The sequence below is a fragment of the Callithrix jacchus genome, chromosome 8 (genome assembly GCF_049354715.1).
Source record: "Callithrix jacchus isolate 240 chromosome 8, calJac240_pri, whole genome shotgun sequence".
In the NCBI taxonomy this organism is placed as follows: domain Eukaryota; kingdom Metazoa; phylum Chordata; class Mammalia; order Primates; family Cebidae; genus Callithrix; species Callithrix jacchus.
In genome coordinates, this window is record NC_133509.1 from 13023089 (window position 1) to 13042635 (window position 19547).

The following is a 19547-nucleotide window of genomic DNA, read 5'->3' on the forward strand; positions in this document are numbered from 1 at the left end:
TGAGGTTACCTATAACCAACAGCCGACTTAACTGACCCCCAGCCACGTGGACAGGATGTGCTACTGCATCTTGATGGAGTAAGGATTGAGAAAACCACTTTCAAGCATGGTATAAAGTCCACTCCTGTCAAGTGGGAAGCCATTGGGTGTGGCAGTGGGGAGAGGGGTTAGGTGCTGGGAGGGAGTTCCCCAGCCAGAGCACTGGGGACCATGGAGGCTCTCTACATGGCAGCCACACTCACTGGCACAATACGGGGGTGCGTGTAAAGGGAGCCCGGCAGGAGCAGTCACAGGTGGTATCCCAGAGCTGGTAAAGAAATGCTGGGTGGAGCAGGAGCTGCTCTGACCCTCCAGGGACACCCGCCTCGACACTCGGTTGTGAACCTATGTCCTCAGTGATCGCTGTGCCCACATGTGGCCACTGTAAGATTTCAGAGGATCCTGAGGGATCACTGAGGAGGGAGGGGAGAAGGAAGGTGGCATAGGGGGTGGGGCAGGTAGAAGGAATCCTGGTCAGGGAACCGCAAGGCCTGGCTCTGGCTCCCTTCCTGGGTAAGCCATTGCCCAGCTGCGGGAGTTGGACTAAATCACTTCCCTCCTTCAGACCTCAGTGTCTTGGTCTGTAAAAATGACACCGGGAGAAGAAAATGTGACATGTGGAAAGCCATGTGTGACTACCCACTTGTGAACATAGAGGAGTCAGAGGCAGAACAACCTCGGATTTGGGAGCCCTCGTCTTCCCATGCCCCACCTCCAGCAAGGCGCATGTGACCCCGGACAAATCACTCGGGTAAGTCATGTCCCTCCTCCAAGTGTTGGTCTCCCCATCTGAAGAGGATCAGAATAGCACCTGCTTCGAGGATGGTCACAAGGATTAGAGAAAACCACACATGCAGAGCGCACAGTGCAAGCAGGGAGAATGGAGCCCTGGGGAGTTTAGCAATGATGATGATTACTAAACAACCTAAATGGCCGACAATGAGGAACTGGTTAGGCAGATTATGGTATATCCACAGAATACTACACAGCCATTCAGAAAGAAAATTTTGCACAAATTAAGGAACAATTATGCCATGATGTTGAGAGAAAAAAGAACACAATAGCACATAGCTTATGTATACGTTATGGTAAGATGATATATGCACGTGCATAGCCAAGGTGGGTGCATCACCTGAGGTCGGAAGTTCTAGACCAGCCTGACCAACATGGAGAAACCCTGTCTCCACTAAAAATACAAAATTAGCTGGGCATGGTGGCATATGTCTGTAATCTCAGCTACTCAGGAGGCTGAGGCAGGAGAATCGCTTAAACTCAAGAGGCAGAGGTTGCAGTGAGATTGCGCCATTGCACTCCAGCCTGGGCAACAAGAGCAAAACTCCATCTCAAAGCAAAAAAAAGAAAAAAGAAAGAAAGCAAAATAGGGCTGGGTGGGTGAGGTGGCTATAATCTCAGTGCTTTGGGAGGCCAAGTGGATCACTTGAGCCCCGAAGTTTGAAACCAGCCTGGACAACACAGTGAGGCTCCATCTCTTAAAAAAAAAAAAAAATAGGTGAGGCACTGTGGCTTACACCTGTAATCTCAGCACTTTGGGAGGCCAAGGTAGGTGGATCACCTCCGGTTGGGAGTTCAAGACCAGCCTGACCAAATGGAGAAACCTCATCTGTACTAAAAATAAAAAATTAGCTGGGTGTGGTGGCACATGCCTGTAATCCCAGTTATTTGGGAGGCTGAGGCAGCAGAATCGCTTGAACCTGGGAGGTGGAGGTTGCAGTGAGCCAAGATTGTACCACTGCACGCCAGCCTGGGCAACAAGAGTGAAACTCTGTCACAAAACAAAAAAAACAAAAAACAACAAAGAAACCAAAAACACCAACAAAAAAATTAGCCAGGCATGGTTGGATGTACCTGTAGTCCCAGCTACTTGGGAGGCTAAGGAAGACTTGCTTGAACCCAGGAGTTCGGGACCGGATTGGGCAACGTCGTGAAACCTGATCTCTACCCAAAAAATTATAAACATAAAAAGAAGAAAGCAAAATAATGAGCAGAAATATATATTTCTCCTAAAATTCTTACTCCTAAAATTCTTCTTTTTTTAGTTAAAAAGTAAAAGTATTAGGTGAAATGCTACTTGGGGGCCTCCAGCTCGGGCATTTGGAGGCCCAGGGCTCTCTCTGCTCCCCAGTGAGTGGCAGGTGCTGGAGCTAGGCTCTTGGTGTGCGGGGGAGTCTGGGACTCACATGGGAAGTCACCCCAAAGCTAGAGCCAATGGGATGTCTTCAAGCCTGCCCATGCAATGTCAAAGCAGCCCAACTGGCTACTCCTTTGCTTAATTTGTGTCAATCGATTTCCTATTTTTAATTAATAATTCTAATTACGATGCAGCAAATTCACCCAACGGCCACGACTGCATTAATCAGGGTCTACTGACTGGGCCTGCAGAGTTATCCCACGGTTTCTGACATTATCGATTTCCTGTTGGGAACGAATAAGAAAACACACGGAGGGCAGCTGCAGCTGTCATCTCTGTGCTGCCCACAGCCCTAAACTGGGCCCTGAAGCACCTGCCCTCTGCTCCCTCCCTGCCAAAAGCTGCAGCCATCAAGGCCACCAGGCGGCAGCGCTTCCCCTAGGAGCCTGGGGGAGGTCATCCCCGACCTTGCCAGCTTTCTCTAGGAAGCAGGGACGGTGATCATGACAGGCCAGCCCCCACACAGGGGTTCTGCAGTAAGGGCCAGCCAGCTGGACGGGGCTTAGTTTGGAACTCTGCTGCTGTATCAGTGGGTGGAGATTAACTTCCATCTCATTGTCCCTTTTGTAATAAGAACCTTGGAGAGTCTCTTCTCTCGCCCTGTCATTTTACAGATAAGGAAAGCAAGGCCCATGGAGGAGCAGGGTCTTGCCCGAGAGAGCTTGTGAGTCATTGCCCAGCTGGAGCTGGAACTCAAGTCTTTGCCCTCCATGCCCTTTCCCACCCACATGGAAGCTGAGCTGGGGGAGACTGGAGGGCAGGGGCAGCGTTCCTCTTGTTCTCTGGCCTCCAGTGTGAGTCAGGGAAGCCTGGCGGTGCCCAGGTGGCCTTGGTGAGCCAGCCCTGTCTGCTCTTAGCCTCACTCTCCCACTCGGGTTCTGTGTTTGCTTTTCGGTTATTCTTTGTTTGGGCCTTGAGAATTCAGGCCTCCTACTCCCAGCCCAAGTCTCCAGGCCCCCACACTTGCTCTTGATATCAACATGGCTACTTACTTTTCACACCTGCAACCCTGAGTCCTTGGAGATCCAGAGGGAGCCCCCATTTCCTGAGTGCCTTCTCTGTGCCGGGCACCTGACATGCACACTCTAATCTCCACAGCTCACTGAAGAACACTTGTAGGAGGAATCTGAGGCTCAGAGAGATCAATTAACTTGCCCTATCCCCACAGTGAATTGAGGGCAAAGATAAGAAGCTGGGCTGTCTTCCTCCAACACCCATCATGATTCTTTTGAAGGAGAAAGAAAAGAAAGACACTTAAGGGCCATTAAATAGTGGGGACAGTATCGGATGCATACAGTCTCATGACAATGCAGAAGGAACACCCCCATCAGTCAAGAGTGAGACTTTGCACCTGGCGAAGGTGGGAAGAATGGGGAATGAATAAAATTAGTTCCAGCTGGACACAGGCTAGCTTAGGGCAAGTGAAGGCAGAGACGGACTGAGGCTGGAGGAGTAGTTAGGGGTCAGATCACAGAGGTTTTATCAATTTAAACAGGAGAGTCTGAACTTCCTCTCTGGGGCCAGGCTTTGAGCAGAGGAGTGCTATCCTCTGGGTGGTGGATCTGGCACTGTGATCTGATTACAATGGGTTTGAGTGGGAGAGGCCAGAGGAAGCACAGAGGCCATTAGAAGTCAGGCAATGGTCCAGGCAGAAGCCAAGGAGACCCAGAGCCAAGGCACTGGTGATGGGGATTGTGGAGAGAGAAACATGAAAAGCCGAGGGGGGATGATAGCCCCTGCAATAGTGTGACTGTGGGGACTCCCAGACCTACCTGTGTCTGTCATTGGATTAGGGTCCACAGTCATCCAGTATGATCTAATTTTAACTGGATTAGATCTGCAAAGACCCTATTTCCAAATAAGGTCACATTCACAGGCTCCAGGTGGACACTAATTCGGGGAGACACTACTTGATCCAGTATACCAAAGGATAATATATCTGTCCCTTAGGGTGGCTACTTCCTAGGGCTAAATGAGATTTGGTTATGTAAAACAATGACCTGGCTTCCCCTGTTCCTCTTCCAGGCATTGAGTTTGCTCCAGAATTCCGAGCCAGAAAGCCTCAGAAAGACTATCTGTAGAAACAAATCCAGGAGGGGAGTGACAGGCACCAAAAACTGCTTTGAGATTCCCAGGGCACCCCAGAGAGTCCTCATCACTCAACAAATGTCCTGGGGAGGCATCTCCAGGGATAAAGAGCACCCTCCTCCCACCCCACCATCCCCCAACATGGAGAGGCCAGTTTCTGTGGGAGGCAAGAAAATGAAAACAGCTGCAAACTCTGCTTTCATCATCACGGGCTTCCTGTCACCACCACTGCACCTGTAGGAACTTGCAGCCAGTGACGGGATGAACGATGAAGTCAAGCAGCCCTCCCCAGAGAAAATAACCACATAGAGATGTACGCTTCACAGCTGCACTTCCCTTGGAAGCTTCCTGTTGCCAGCTCTAACCCAGTCAGGGATGTGCTTGTAGGCACTCAACATCCAGCTCTAGAGGTTTTTTTTTTTTAAAAAAAAGGCCTGATTTGTAGCATTTGCCAATTTCCTTAGTGAAAGTGGTCCCACCATGATTGCTTTCAAGCTTATCAACATGAAGTAACAAAGCTCGGAGGTGCAATGTGCACACTTGGCTCTCATGAGCACCATGACAGCACTGCAGAGGCCATCTGTGGACCAGGGACCCACGCGGAGAGGTCTACATATTCAGGTCCCCTCTCCCCTCACCAGCCATTGTTCTTTTGGATTAGTCACCTCTCCAGTGGTCATCAGGTAACTGGTATGAGCTTAGAGATTTCAAAGCCCACTGTAGGAGGGTGAGGTTTATCTGGGCAGCTGCAACGACGCAAAAGTTGCTCTGGACTAGATGTGAATCCAGATTTCGCGACTTGCTAACTGTATAACCCAGATATGCCATCTAACCTCTTGTTGCATGCTAAGCACTCATCTCATCATTCATTCAACAGTTTTCGACTATTCGCTGTGATGGGGTTATGGGGAAATTATGATGAAAGATTAAACAGCCCTTGGGTCAGAAAACTCAAAATCTGGTGAAGAAAGTCATAAAAGTTATAGAACCATGGGGTAGGTGTAGTTTGCACATCATGAAAAGGGAGTAAAGAGTTGAATGAGAACACACATAGCAAGCTCCCAACACAGTATCCAGAACAGAGTAGGGGCTCAGCAAATGTTTCTGGGAATCTAGGAAAGCAAACCTGTGGTGTGTAATTGGATTAATTTATTCATTCAATAGACAGCACACACCTGTCCTGGGAAAGCACTGTGTGAGGAGCCCTGGGAACTGCAAAATGGCCACCGGGCTACAGCCTGAGAGGAGGTTGGAAAGTTTCCACCTTTCCCCTGCCCTGAATCTCTGCTCATCCACTGATGGTCTTCTTTTCCCTATGCTACTGTGGGGGTGGGGTGGTGGGAATTGGTGGGGGCTCTGGTAGATTCATCAGAGCCTGGCCACTTGGGGTGGCTGGGTAGGCGATGGGATGGATGTCGTTGTGAGAGGAGACAGACCCTTCCACATTCCTAGGTATCAAATCATATAGAATGGGAGAAGGCAAAGAATTAGCTATTTATAGAATTATCTTTTCCTTCTATTTAACTAATTTTAAAAACCCCACTCAGCTTCAGTAGTCATCATCATATGGCGAATCTTGTTTCAACTATATCATGCCCTCCTCCATCCTGTGGTTTATTTTCTTTCAATGATCAATCAGGATAATTCATAGAAGAGGATCAGTTATTTGCGACCAGGTCATTACTCCAGGTTTGCAAAATAAGCTTCCTCTCTAGTACTTTTCCTGCAATATTTGTACATTGCCACTAGAGAGCAACAGCGTGCCTCAATCACATGGTTCAAAGAATTTTATGAGATCAGAATTACAAGCCTGAGTTTTCTAATGACCACAATCTGTCATTCTATTCTAAAAGAAAAACAAAGACTCCTTTCCATCTATTCAGTTTTTTTTCTGGGATCAAGGAGTTAAACAAAATTTAAGCACAGTGTCTCCTCTTAGAAACGCCCTTGACAACCTGCAACACTGACAAATTGTCTCTGATCCAAACTGCCTTCTTTTACAAAGCTTCCAGCTACAAATCCAAGCTGACAGCTGCATATCACCTTCAAAACAACAAGTTTAAGTGAGTTATTATTTGTAAAGGCCTTAGAAGAGTATCTAGCACATAGTGCTATACAAGTATCTGAGGTTTCCTTTTATTCACTTATTATAAATGTAAATTCATTCAAATGCTGTGGGAATGAGCAATGAATGAATCTTCTCTATGCTTGTTTACTTGTCTGCTCCCTGTGAATGGGGAAAGGGATGTCTATGGAGACAGGAGGTTGTCCCAAAGTTGGCCTAGCTTGGGCAGGGACTGATTTCCCTTCCCCTCTGACACCTCCATAGGGGAGATTCTGAAGCTCTTTCTGGTTCATCCATGGTCATCTGACTCAGAGCAGGGCCAAAGCTGCTAATACAGGGATCTCGGACAGGGTTTTTTTCCTCTTTCTTTCCTTCCCAAGTTAAGCCACGAAGAGCTGCTGGAGAAGCACAGCCCCGGTGAGTGCGATTGATTGAATTATCATAAGCAATAGGGGACAGAGGAGGGGGAGGCCACACAGGCCAGCCCATGGTTACTGTAATGGAGCTGCCATCTGCAGACAGACAGCAGCATATCAGGCCTGGCAGAGACGGTCAGGATGACAGGCATCCTGGGAGCCACCTCAGGGAACTGCTGGCACCCCTGGGTCCTCGGGATACTACTAATGATGGTGACAATAGGGACTGCGGTTAACTGAGCACCTTCTGTGGGACAAGCACATTTCATCCTCTAGCATCTAAATGGGTATGACTGTGCCCACTTTTCAGAAGGGACAACTGACCAAGCGCCAGATGACTCACTCAAGGTCACACAGCTTGTGAAGTGAAGAACCTGGATGGGGCCAGGTCTGTCTAGCCGCCATGTTCCCTCCCATAGCTGGTTTTTCTTACCATCCGTACCCAGAATCCTCTGGCCCTGCTGGTCTGACCCATCCTTCCTCCTCTCCCAGGATGCCTCCCCCAGGAGGTCCTCGCTTGCCCCCTGGTGTCTGAGGGTCACCCCTTTCTCCTCAGGACCCACAGGCTCGGCTGTACTTCCTAGAGGGTTCTGGGGAGCTGAATCCCATAGGCTCTTTGCTGACATCTTCGCTCCAGGCACAGACTGACAAGGCCTGATGGCTGGGTCCACAGAGAAGTTTCCCAAAGGGAGCACTGTGGCCTAAGAGTGTGTGAGCAGGCGTGCTGGCAGAAGCTGACTTGTCAGGGGCCTGTAGAGCACAGGAGGACTGGGGGCCTGACCCAGGGGCTGCCAGAAGAGAGAGAGATGAGAGGCAGGCCCTCAAGGACAAGACTTGAGAGGGTTTCAGGGAAGGAGCGGCTTGTGGGGCAGGCAGAGAGCCTGATTGTCACACTTCAGGAGGGAAGCCAGGTGGGCTTGAAGCCAGAAACAGTCAAGTCGTGAATGTGAGAGGAAGCAGGGAGGAAAGGCACTAGGGCATCAACACATGTGACAGGGCAGTCCTACCCCGGAGGGTCCCCCCAGCCTCAGGAAGCAGCAGGGCAGCCCACAGGATGAGGCTGGCTGAACCACAGAGCTGGGGAGCCTCCCATGGGTGACTGACTGTCTCAGGGTCTATGGAGCCCCCAGCACAGTTCAGAGTCTGCCCCTCCCATCTCATTCCAGGCACTAAGCAGGGCACAGGCCAGCCAGCCAGTGGCACTGCCCATTTGAGAGAGTCCTTCCACCTTGCCCAGCTGTGCTTTTCAGGAAAGGTGACACCTGTGGCTGGACTCCTTCCTCTAGGCTCTCCCCTTAACTCCTCCCTGTGAAACAAGAGGGGATGCCTACATGCAACCCAGGGTTGCCTGGACCCAGCCCTGCTGTGGTATCTGTGCGGTGGGTACAGAGTAGGGTGAACCCCAAATGCCCACTCCAGGGCAGGGAGTGGGGAGAGACCGTGCATGACCTGTGTGGAAGAGGGTGCCCGCATGCAACTGGTGAGTATGTATGCGAGTGACAACTGGTGACAGTGAGACCCATCACCGGGTGCCTATGTGTGGGTGAGGGTGTCCACGTGTGCGAGTGTGCGCCTGTGCGTGAGACTCTGTGTGTGACTGTGTGTGGAGTTGCAGAATGGTGCTGAGTGTGAGGTTAGGAAGAAAAAGAGACCTTCACAGATGGAACCAAAGAGGTACTGAGGCCAAAAGAAACATTTGGAGAGAGGCCCTGGAGAGAGGCCAGAGGGAGAGAGCGGCCAGAGGGAGAGAGCGGCCAGAAGGGGAGAGAGTGGCCAGAGGGGGAGAGAGGCCACAGGGGGAAGAGAGGCCAGAGGGGGAGAGAGGCCAGAGGGGGAGAGAGGCCACAGTGGGAGAGAGGCCAGAGGGGGAGAGTGGCCAGAGAGGGAGAGAGGCCAGAGGGGGAGAGAGGCCAGAGGGGGAGAGAGGCCACAGGGGGAGAGAGGCCAGAGGGGGAGAGAGGCCACAGGGGGAAGAGAGGCCAGAGGGGGAAGAGAGGCCAGAGGGGGAGAGAGGCCACAGGGGGAAGAGAGGCCAGAGGGGGAGAGAGGCCAGAGGGGGAGAGAGGCCACAGGGGGAGAGAGGCCACAGGGGGAGAGAGGCCAGAGAGGGAGAGAGGCCAGAGGGGGAGAGAGGCCAGAGGGGGAGAGAGGCCAGAGAGGGAGAGAGGCCAGAGGGGGAGAGAAGCCACAGGGAGAGAGAGGCCAGAGGGGGAGAGAGGCCAGAGGGGGAGAGAGGCCAGAGGGGGAGAGAGGCCACAGTGGGAGAGAGGCCAGAGGGGGAGAGTGGCCAGAGGGGGAGAGAGGCCAGAGAGGGAGAGAGGCCAGAGGGGGAGAGAGGCCAGAGAGGGAGAGAGGCCAGAGGGGGAGAGAGGCCAGAGGGGGAGAGAGGCCACAGGGGGAGAGAAGCCACAGGGGGAGAGAGGCCAGAGAGGGAGAGAGGCCAGAGGGGGAGAGAGGCCAGAGGGGGAGAGAGGCCACAGGGGGAGAGAGGCCAGAGGGGGAGAGAGGCCAGAGGGGAAGAGAGGAGGCCAGAGGGGGAGAGTGGCTAGAGAGGGAGAGAGGCCAGAGCGGGAGAGAAGCCACAGGGGGAGAGAGGCCACAGGGGGAGAGAGGCCACAGGGGGAGAGAGGCCACAGGGGGAGAGAGGCCACAGGGGGAGAGAGGCCAGAGGGGGAGAGAGGCCAGAGAGGGAGAGAGGCCACAGGGGGAGAGAGGCCACAGGGGGAGAGAGGCCACAGGGGGAGAGAGGCCACAGGGGGAGAGAGGCCACAGGGGGAGAGAAGCCACAGGGGGAGAGAGGCCAGAGGGGGAGAGAGGCCAGAGAGGGAGAGAGGCCACAGGGGGAGAGAGGCCAGAGGGGGAGACAGGCCAGAGGCCAGGAAGCCCGAAAGAGATGTGTAGAGAGGGAGAGAAGAGATAGAAACAGAGACACTGAGGTGAGGAGGAGAAATGCAGAAAGAAGAGAGATGTAGCAGAGAGGTCAGAGTCACCTGCACTGCTCCCTGGATGGGGACCTCTCCGATGGCTTTGGAAGGTCCACCTGACAGTGAGACCCATCACCGCAACTCCAGGCCTGTGGGACTCTCTCTGGCTCCACACTTTAGCCTTGGTCCCTCGTAAGTGGCCAGGCCTGTGGGACTCTCTCTGGCTCCACACTTTAGCCTTGGTCCCTCGTAAGTGGCAAGGGGCAGGGAAGCCGAGGGAGAGGGGAGAGGGCAGTGTGTGTGGATGGTTTTGGTGACAGGGCCAGTGAGTGGGAACCATGAGCCTGACCTCCTTGCTGTCCCTTCCCTTCCCCACCCTCAGTCCTTCCAGAGACCACAGACAGCACTCCCCTTGCCAAAAACCAATCCTGACATGACATCCTTCTTCTGCTGAACAAAGTCTAATTTACTTGGGGAAAAAATCCTTCTGTGGCCCCCAAATCAAATCACTCACCGAGGGAATGGGGTTGAAAGGAACCGGGGGAAATAAATGTATTCGGCAAGTGTATTTTTATTCCAATAAAACTTGATTCAATAACTCCCATGAATGTTTCATTTGCAAGAGGCTGCCCCCTCCTGCGGCCGTGCTGGTCTCAGGCCAATTTTGCCCTCCCTCCCCTGGGGTGGCGCAAGCCTCTACTCCAGGAACCCAGCAGCTGTGAGGGAGGCTGGGGAAATGCAGGCCCCTTCTAGCCCCTCAGCCAGCAGCAGACCCGCTCCTCCAGGGGGCTTGGCACTGTTTCCGGAATGGTGCTGAGAGCTTGGGATGGAGAACTGGGTTGGAATACTGCCTGCTGGGTGACCTTGGGTATGCACCCTCACTCTGAGTCTGTTTCTTCTCCCCGTCTTATGACATTCTTACGAGGATCAATAAAGACACAATGTGAAAAACCTCATCTGCATCACTTATATCATCTTTCCCAGGGACTCAGAGCCAGAGTGTGGGTTATCCAGGAACTTTTATCCCTCCAACAAGCTACCCGCTTCTGGCTCTGGGCTTGTCAGCTATTTCCACCTCTACCCCTTTCCCTGCCCATTCCAAGACGGCTCATGGCCATTCCGGCAAGCACACGGAGGTGGGGCTGTGACAGAGCTAAACTGGGGAGGGATAACAGGCAGTCATTGTTTTGTCAGCATACAGGCACCACCCCCAGCTCAGGTCCTGTAGGCAGAAGGCAGGAGGCTGATTCTACTCTTGGAAAGCACGTGGCCCCAGCCCCTAGGATTAGATCTTTCAATTTCCTGCTCACAATGATTGGTTCTGGAATGGGCATGTGACCCAATCTGGCCAATGGGATTCAATCCCGGGACACTTACAGGAACTGGGTAAGTAGGGCATTCTCTTCCACTTGGGCGTTAGTTAGGCTGGGAGAATGTGGCCCTGGAGCTGCTGGTGTCTGTCTCTGCTATTACTTGGGAAGAGAAGACTTCAGAATGAAGCCAACACAAAGGGAAACAGAGGCAAGGTACAGATAGATTGCTGACGTCATTTGAGCCCGTGACGTGGCTGGGCCTGAAGCAACGTCCACCTCTGTTCTTTCCAGTTACAAGAGGCAATAAATCCCCTTTTCTGCCTAAACCTTAGGTTGGGTTTCTGTCTTTTGCAATAAAGAGTACTGTATAATGGTATCGGAAGCCTGTCTTTCCAATTCACTAATGAAATCTTTCTTCCTCCCCAGGGAAACGTCAGGGGACAGAGTCGCATTAGAATGGAAGAAATGACGGGACTTCCTGATGGCTGGTCCCAGTTCCCTCACTCCTGGAGATACCTTTAACAATTCCAATGCTGGCCAGGCGCAGGGGCTCACACCTGTAATCCCAGTACTTTGGGAGGCTGAGGTGGGTGGATCACGAGGTCAGGAGTTTGAGAGCAGCCTGACCAACATGGTGAAACCCCATCTCTACAAAAATACAAAAATTAACCAAGAGTGGTGGTGGGCGCCTGTCGTCCCAGCTACTGGGGAGGCTGAGGCAGGAGAATCGTTGAACCTGGGAGGTGAAAGCTGTAGTCAGTTGAGATTGCGCCACTGCACTCCAGCCCGGCAACAGAGTGAGACTCCATTTCAAAAAAAAAATTCCAGTGCCATCAGAGGCAATGATGTTGGGTCCCCACATTGTCCAGGAAGGCAATGGTCCTGAGAAATTCTCAACCTCTCTTGGGGAGGTGGGGCAGGGCTCTGCAGGGACAACGCTTAGGTAGCCCACCCCACTCCTGTTGCTTGATATTGTCATAAGTCAATCATCAATTACTCAACAAAAGTGTAGAGGAAGATTGGGCTCAGGATCAGGAAGCCACGGGCAGGCCGTATGTTCCTCTCAGCCTCAGTTTCCCTGTCAGTGAGACGAGAAGCTTCGACAAGATGAACTTAAACGCAGCCCCATCATCTTTTATACGTATGAGTCTTTTTTCTGTTTTAGACACTTGGAATAAAAAGGAATCTTAACCCTACAATCTCTTTGGGAATAGAAGACATTCTATAAATAATGCTGTCTTGAAGGTGAAGTCTGCAATAGAGGAGAATTGGCCAGGGTGGTCTACAAGCGCCTTCCTGGCTCTGAAAATCTGAGAAGGAAAAAAAAGACAGAAATTCAGCGCCCAGTGCCTGGGGCTAAAGCCCAAATGCTTTTCTACAAGAGGTTTTGGGTCTGGAGGAGTCTCCCAGATGCCCCTGCCCTTCCATGTTGGTTTGGCAAAGTGTGGAACTAAGACCCAGGTGGGTTGGTGTGAGCTGGACATCTCAGGAGCGGGAGGGAGCAGAGAGGGCGGGGGGAAGAGTGGCACTTGTGGGGAATTCCTCCTGCTCTCTGTTCGCTATTTTTTCCACTTGCAAGAGTTTGCAAATTTCAAAGTGGTTTCTGGCAAGAGAACAAAATGTCTCTCCAGAATTCAAGGATGACTTGTGGCTGGAGCTGGGGGACATGGCAGTCCAGGGAAGGGCTGGCAGTGGGAAGAACAGGCCATATGAGAGCTCTTGGGTCCCCTGGGATTAAGCGGATGGGCATGATCAGGAGGCTCTGTCTAGCCAGGCAGGTGGTGGGTCTGGAGGCTCCACAAGGTCTAGGAATAAGGATATAAAGATCCCTGCAATGAGAACAGAGTCATGGATGGCTGAGCTCAGGGCTCCTTCCCACATGCAGGCAGAGCCTGGACAGGCAGCCAGGACAGGTGTGGACCCTCAGGTCTGCTGGCAATTGTATCAGATGAGCTCTTGGCTCCATGTAAGGTGGTGTAGTCACTTCCTGTGAAGGGTGCCCAGTGTGACCTCTGGGCCTACCTGCCGTGCTGATGGTCACGCCCAGTGTGACCTCTGGGCCTATCTGCAGTGCTGATGGTCACGCCCAGTGTGACCTCTGGGCCTATCTGCCGTGCTGATGGTCATGCCCAGTGGTCTCAGGCAGCTGTGCCTTCACCACACTGCTAGGTCTCAGACGTCTTTAAGGATCTGATGAGTGTGGACTGTCTCTACCAAAATTTGCACACATGCCCGCATGCACACACATGATTTTGCACAGAATTTCAAGGAGTTCACAGTCATACTGCGGCCCAGTGCATGCACTCCAGGCTAAGCATTTCTGTTTGGGCCCAGCACTTTGGGATGCTGAGGCAGATGAGTAACTTGAGGTCAGTAGTTTGGACCAGCCTGGGAAGTATAGTGGGACCCTGTCTCTACAAAAATAATTTTTTTTAATCAGCTGAGATATGGTGGTGCATACCTATAGTTCTAGCTACTCAGGAAGATGAGGTGGGAGGATCTCTTGAGCCTGGTGTTGGGGGTGGCGAGTGGGGGTCAAGCCTGCAGTGAATTGTGTTCCCACCACTGCACTCCAGCCTGGGCAACAGATCAAGACCCTGCCTAAAAAAAATAATAATAATAAAATTGGCTGGAGCAGTGGCTCATGACTTTACGTAATCCTAGCACTTTTGGAAGCCGAGGGGGGTTGATTACTTGAGGTCAGGAGTTTGAGACCAGCCTGACCAACATGGTGAAACCCCATCTCTACTAAAAATACAAAAATTAGCCAGGTATGTTGGTGGGCACCTATAATCCCAGCTACTCAGGAGGCTGAGGCAGAATTGCTTGAACCCGGGAGGCAGAGGTTGCAATGAGCCAAGATCCTCCCACTGCGTTCCAGCCTGGGCAACAAAGCGAGACTCCATATCAAAAAAATTGTTTGAAGTTCTAGGTCCCTTTGGGCTCAGAGAAAAGCCCAGATGGAGATTCTACCCTTTCACCATCCTCTGAGTAGAGGCCAGTGGCAGCTGCTTCTTGCTCTGAATTCCAGGGTGCAGTAAAGTGCCCATCAGCTCAGGGCCTGGGGCTGGAGCCTGCCTGGAAGAAGCACAGCTATACCCACGAGAGCCTCTAAACATGGCCCTGCAGGGTAACCCAGTCTGTTGGAGGCCCAGCTGGTGCTAGAGGCTGGAACCATGTGCCCCAGCCACATGCAGACCCAGTGAAAAGGCAGATGAATGGATGGTCAGGTGTGAGGAGGCCAGCCAAGGCACCCTGCCAGGGAACACAAGGCATCTGTGTGGCTTTGTAAGGCACTTTATGAATCCCTCCTAGCTGGCCTTTTTGAACGGAGACGCTTCTGAAAGACTCACAGCCCCAGCCGCAAAAAGGCTCCTCTGTCTTTGCTCGTTGCAGAGTCTGCAGAGACCTGAGTGGGCTCGGCGTGGCCGTGTGTGTGTGCAGAAGAAAGGCCACTGGATCAATGGGCTGGATTACAGACGCTGCTGCCATGGGCTGATAATTGCGGTGAAGCACCAGTTGCTCAGACCAAATGTCCTTCCCCTGCACTGTGGGAGAGTGCCAATCACAGGGGATTAAAACCAGCTGGGGCACGGCCCTGCGGAGAAAGACTTGAGGCTAGGCTGGCAGCCAAGAAATGGGGTTTGGGATGGTGAAGTGGGAGGAGGGGAGCATACATGGCTGCCCGTGGTAGGCTGAGGCTGGGACCAGGGCAGGGGGAGGCTGAGACAGAGGGGATGGAGGGCACCAGCAAAAACCAGGTGGGTGAGCTGGGAAGCGGGAAAGAACTGCAGGCTCAGGGCGGGGCTGGCTTATTGGGGGAGCCCAGAGCCGAGTGAGGAGCCAGACTCCAGATCTTGCTGACCCAGCAGTCTCTCCACTCCTGGTACCCAAAACAGAAGCTGGAAGAATTTTAAAAGCCACAAAGGCCTCTGTTTAGAGTTCAGGTGCTTTGTGGAACACAGCTGCCCAGAACATGTCCCTCCATGGGGGCAGCCTCACTCATCAGCTTTGGAATTCTGAACTGCAGTCAGCCCTGGGGCTCCCAGGGGTGCCCTCACACCCTCTCTCTCACCTGACCTTCATTCAAGCCTGAAAGGTGGGGATGTTACGGTTAGAATCTCGCAGGGGGAGGACACTGAGGTCTGGAAAGAAGTGACTTTCCCAAAGTCCCACTGCTGGCCAGAGGCACTTCCATCAGCTTCCGTTTCCTCGTGTGGGAAACAGATGTGCTAATATCCACTTCAAAGAAGTAGTAATAACACATTTACTACATGTCAGGCACTGTGTTAGGGCTTTAACATGCACTAAGTTGTGGGGTCATTTCCAAAATGTTGTAAGGCTGGTAATATTGCCCCATTCTGCAGATGTGTAAACTGTGGCTCCAAGAGGTGAAATAACTCATTCAAGGTCACTGTATAAGTGGCCAGGCCAGGATCAAAACCCTGGTGGCTCTGGCTTTGGAGCTTGTGAAAATCAAATGTGAAGGGGCTCTGTAAAGTGCTTTGTGGGTGGTAATTATCAGGAAGAGGGCAGGGGCAGGGGCAGGGGCACTGTGGGCGCAGGGAGAGGAGGATAAGCAGGATCTCAGTCCCTCCCAGTTCAGCTAAGAGAGGCCAGAGGTGAACTGGGTCCTGCTGAAGGTGGACTGGGCACCCATTTGGGTGAAGTGGGGGCTGTGGTGTCTGTTGGCTGGGGGAGCATGGCTTTGAGCCTCCCCCATCCCTGCTAATGGCCTTCAGAGGAAATCATCTGCACGAGATCAAAGCTGGCCTGGAGTGAGCCCCTCTCTGGATAATGAAGATGAATTCTGGCCAGGTCTGCCCAGAAAGAATGTTAACTAAATGAAGATGACAGTGCAGTGACTGTGGAGTTTGTATCAGGGCCAAATTGAACTCTCTCTTCCAGCAAGTCTATGCAAAGCCTGGGCCAGTGCCCAAGAGAGGGGAAAACACACACATGCATTCTCCTCTCCTTGCCCCCTCCTTGAAGTCCCCTGCCACTGGCAGCCACCCAAGAGAGGTGCTGGTCCCATGCTGATTCCTGTGTGGGGGGCTCCATGCGGCCCACTCTTGCTTGGTTTATTGAAACTCATGCTGGGCCCCTTGTCAGCCTAGAGGCAGGAAGGAAGGAGGGGGACCGGCTGGAGAAAGCTCAAATGGGAGGGACTTGATGCAAGGAGGTCCACTACCTCTCCTATCTTTACCCTGAGGACAAGGGTAGCACAATAGAGTCAGACCTGGGTTCAAATCCTAGTGCAAGGTTCTTTAAACTGACTGAACCATGGACTACACCATAGTCAAGCCATGGTGACCCCTGTGACCCACATGTACACCTCCAGATGGTCTCCTGGAGCCAGAAAGTGTAAGATAACAGAAAAACAGCAAAAGGAGAAGAACAGCTTGCTCCTGCAGTGTCTGATTAACCGACCCTATGACATTCCACCATTGTTCCTGCCTCAACTGATAAGTCAACCTTGTGGCACTGAACCCTGTGGCCTGATTAATTGACCTTGTGACATTCTACCACTGTTCCTGCCTCAACTGATCAGTCAAACTTGTGACACCGGACCCTGTGACACCACACCCCCAGCCTGCAAAAAAAAACACCCTAAACTGTAACTTTCCATTACCTATGCCCAGCCTATAAAACCAGCTCCTATCCTACCACCCTCTGCTGACTCTCTTTTTGGACTCAGCATGCTTGCACCCAAATGAAACCTTGCTGCTCACACAAAGCCTGTTTAAGTGGTCTCTTCAGTGTGTGCTTAAAAGTCAACTGACCTTGAGCTAAAACCTAAAAATCTCCAGGCCTCAATTTTTAAATCTATAATTGGAAATGATGATGAAACCTGCCACCCAGATCCACTCCTGTTAGTGTTTTGAGTCCTTAGGAATGGACCATACCTCCTTTTCCTGCAGGCCTCTCAGGGCATTCCCCTGTCTCTTAGTTTGTTCAGGCTCCCCGAAGACTGAGTTTGGGTTTGCAGACTCACACTTTTGTGAACTTCTAACCCAGATCCAAGCTTCCCAAGCTCTGGGGCCCAGCATCTCTAAACCCCACAATGATGGGGAATTTCTGGCCCACCTATATCCTGAAGATGACAATTAACAAGGCCTCCCAACTGTACAGCATTGAAAACTTAAAAGGAGAGAAGGGCAGGGGAGTCAGGAGAGAAAGGGCTGACCAGCATCAGTGAGAACCTTCTGGACTAGGGGTTCCTCACCTGGGTGACACATTAGACTTACCTGGGGAACTTTAAAAACCTCAATGCCTGCTATAACAGACTACCTGAGACTGGGGGGAAAAAAAATCTCAATGCCAAAGCCCCACTCCAGAATGTGATTCAGATCTCCAGAGATGGAGCCTGACAGGGGAATCCCCCTGCCAGGTCCCCCGCACCCTCGCCCCGCTTCCCCAAAGCTCCCCAGGTGATTCTAATGTGCAGCCAGTAATGCAGAAGCTGTGTAGAGAAAAGGCTTTCCGAACTTTAATGTGCGTGAGAACCACCTGGGAGGTCTTGTTAAAATGAAAATTCTGATTCAGGGGTTCTGGGGAGAGGCCTGACACTGTGTATTGCTAACCAGCTCAAGGTGGTGCTGATGCTGCAGGTCAGGGGACCACACTTTGAGTAGCACTGCTTGATGACGGGACCACGGCTTTATCATCTTTGTTCACTGCCAGCTCTGAGGCTTCTCAGGAAACGCTCCTGGAATGAATGCACACGTAACTGAGACAGCGCAGGATGTGGAGCCTGATGACCGGTATTTGAAGCCTAGCATTATTGCTCTAGCTATGTGGATTTAGGCAACGTACTTATCAGCTGCGGCCTCAGGATCTGCTTCTGTAAAACAGGTATGCTTTTACTGCCTCAAGAGCCTTATAGAATCACTGGGAGAATAAAATGGTATCATTTATATGAAATGTAAATAGAAAATATCCCTTTTTTCTTCTTTTAGGAAGACACATATCCCTCCCGCAGTGATGTCCTGGTACCTCTGATCTGCCTGATTATCTCTGGCAGCCCTCATGCACCAGCACTCTCAGGCCTGAAATCCAGTGGGCACTGGACATGCTAGCTATGGAGACCCTCCTGGGTCTCCCCACCAAGCTCCAGGGCCCTGGCCAGGCCAGCAAGCTGACTTAGAAACAAACACACTTCCAGACTGACTAGCACACAAAGATGCAGAAGACCCAGGTTCAAATCCTGACTCAGCCCCTTCCAGCCACAGGCTGAGTCCACACTAGGGTTCCAAATAGCTCTTGTAAACAACTAGCCTCCAAACCACCCTCCTCTGAGGCAGCGCTGGGCTGTGGTGCCTGGGTACCAGTGACCACGTCAAGCTGACCCCACTGGCAGAAACCATCCCACGCAGACAGGGTCCTATGATAAGGCAGGGCCACCTGGAACACATTGTGCTCCATCTCTGTGCACCATACCATTTGTTGAGATATAACGGGTGCCATGCATTCTTCCCGCTCATAGCTTCCCCCTCTGCCACACTGCGGGTCCGCTTCTTGTTCTATCGCACCCTATCTCTGGGCTGCGACTCGGGCAGCGCCTCAGAACCTCCCGAGGAGTCTGGAGCTTCAGATCCGCGTCCCTTCCTTGATGATTCGGATTTAGCAGATCTTGGATGGGGGTGGCAAGAATCTAACTTCCCTTTTTCAGCTCCCAATGGTTCCGACGTGTGATCAGGGCTAAGGGCCACTGCCCTCTATGCCCTCCTCCCGCTGGCCTGACGTCGTCTCGAGAGGACTGGGCTTAGGATCAGAAGCCCCAGACTCATGTTCTGACTCTGCACCTTAAGCTGTGACCAAATGGGAGTCATTTAACAGACTTGGGCCTCAGCTTCCTCATCTGCAAAATGAGGATAGTGAAGACAATTGTCTTGGAGGAATATTCAGGGTCAAAAAAGACCGGCTGGGCGCGGTGGCTCACACCTGTAATCCCAGCACTATGAGGGACCAAGGTGGGTGGGTCATGAGGTCAGTAGTTTAAGACCAGCCTGGCCAAGATGGTGAAACCCCATTTCTACTAAAAATACAAAAATTAGCCAGGCATGGTGGCGGGTGCCTATAATCCCAGCTGCGTGGGAGGCTGAGGCAGAGAAGCACTTGAACACGGAAGGCAGAGGTTGCAGTAAGCCAAGATCACGCCACTGTACTCCAGCCTGGGCAACAGAGCAAGATTCCATCTCAAAAAAAAAAAAAAAAGATCGAGAGGAAAACCGTCTGACAAGATGGACGTACTAAACAGATGCAAGGTCTCTAACAACTGTGACGTCAGCATACCCACCAGGCTCCTGTCCCTGCCTCAGCTGCCTCTTACTGGGTGCGGTAAGATATCTCTGTACCCCGTCTCCTCTTCCTGGCAGTCAGTTGTGTCCATGTTTATACTGGACTGTGAGCTTGAGGACAGAGACCTCACCTCATCTCTGCAGCACCTAGCACAGACCCTGCCACACAGTAAGTATCCACTAAAGGCCTTTC

The 19547-nt window shown here is 52.0% G+C and overlaps 1 protein-coding gene and 1 long non-coding RNA gene across 38 annotated transcripts in view; one reads left to right on the plus strand and one right to left on the minus strand.

Annotated features, from left to right (window-relative positions):
* The window catches only part of MEGF11 (multiple EGF like domains 11), a 389272-nt gene that overhangs the window by 113909 nt on the left and 255816 nt on the right, over nucleotides 1-19547 (minus strand). The window lies entirely within an intron of this gene.
* On the plus strand, nucleotides 10972-14664 carry LOC118144789 (uncharacterized). Its single transcript, XR_004729547.3, has 4 exons — nucleotides 10972-11127; nucleotides 11481-11640; nucleotides 12220-12515; nucleotides 14451-14664. It is a non-coding gene; the product is annotated as an uncharacterized LOC118144789 (long non-coding RNA).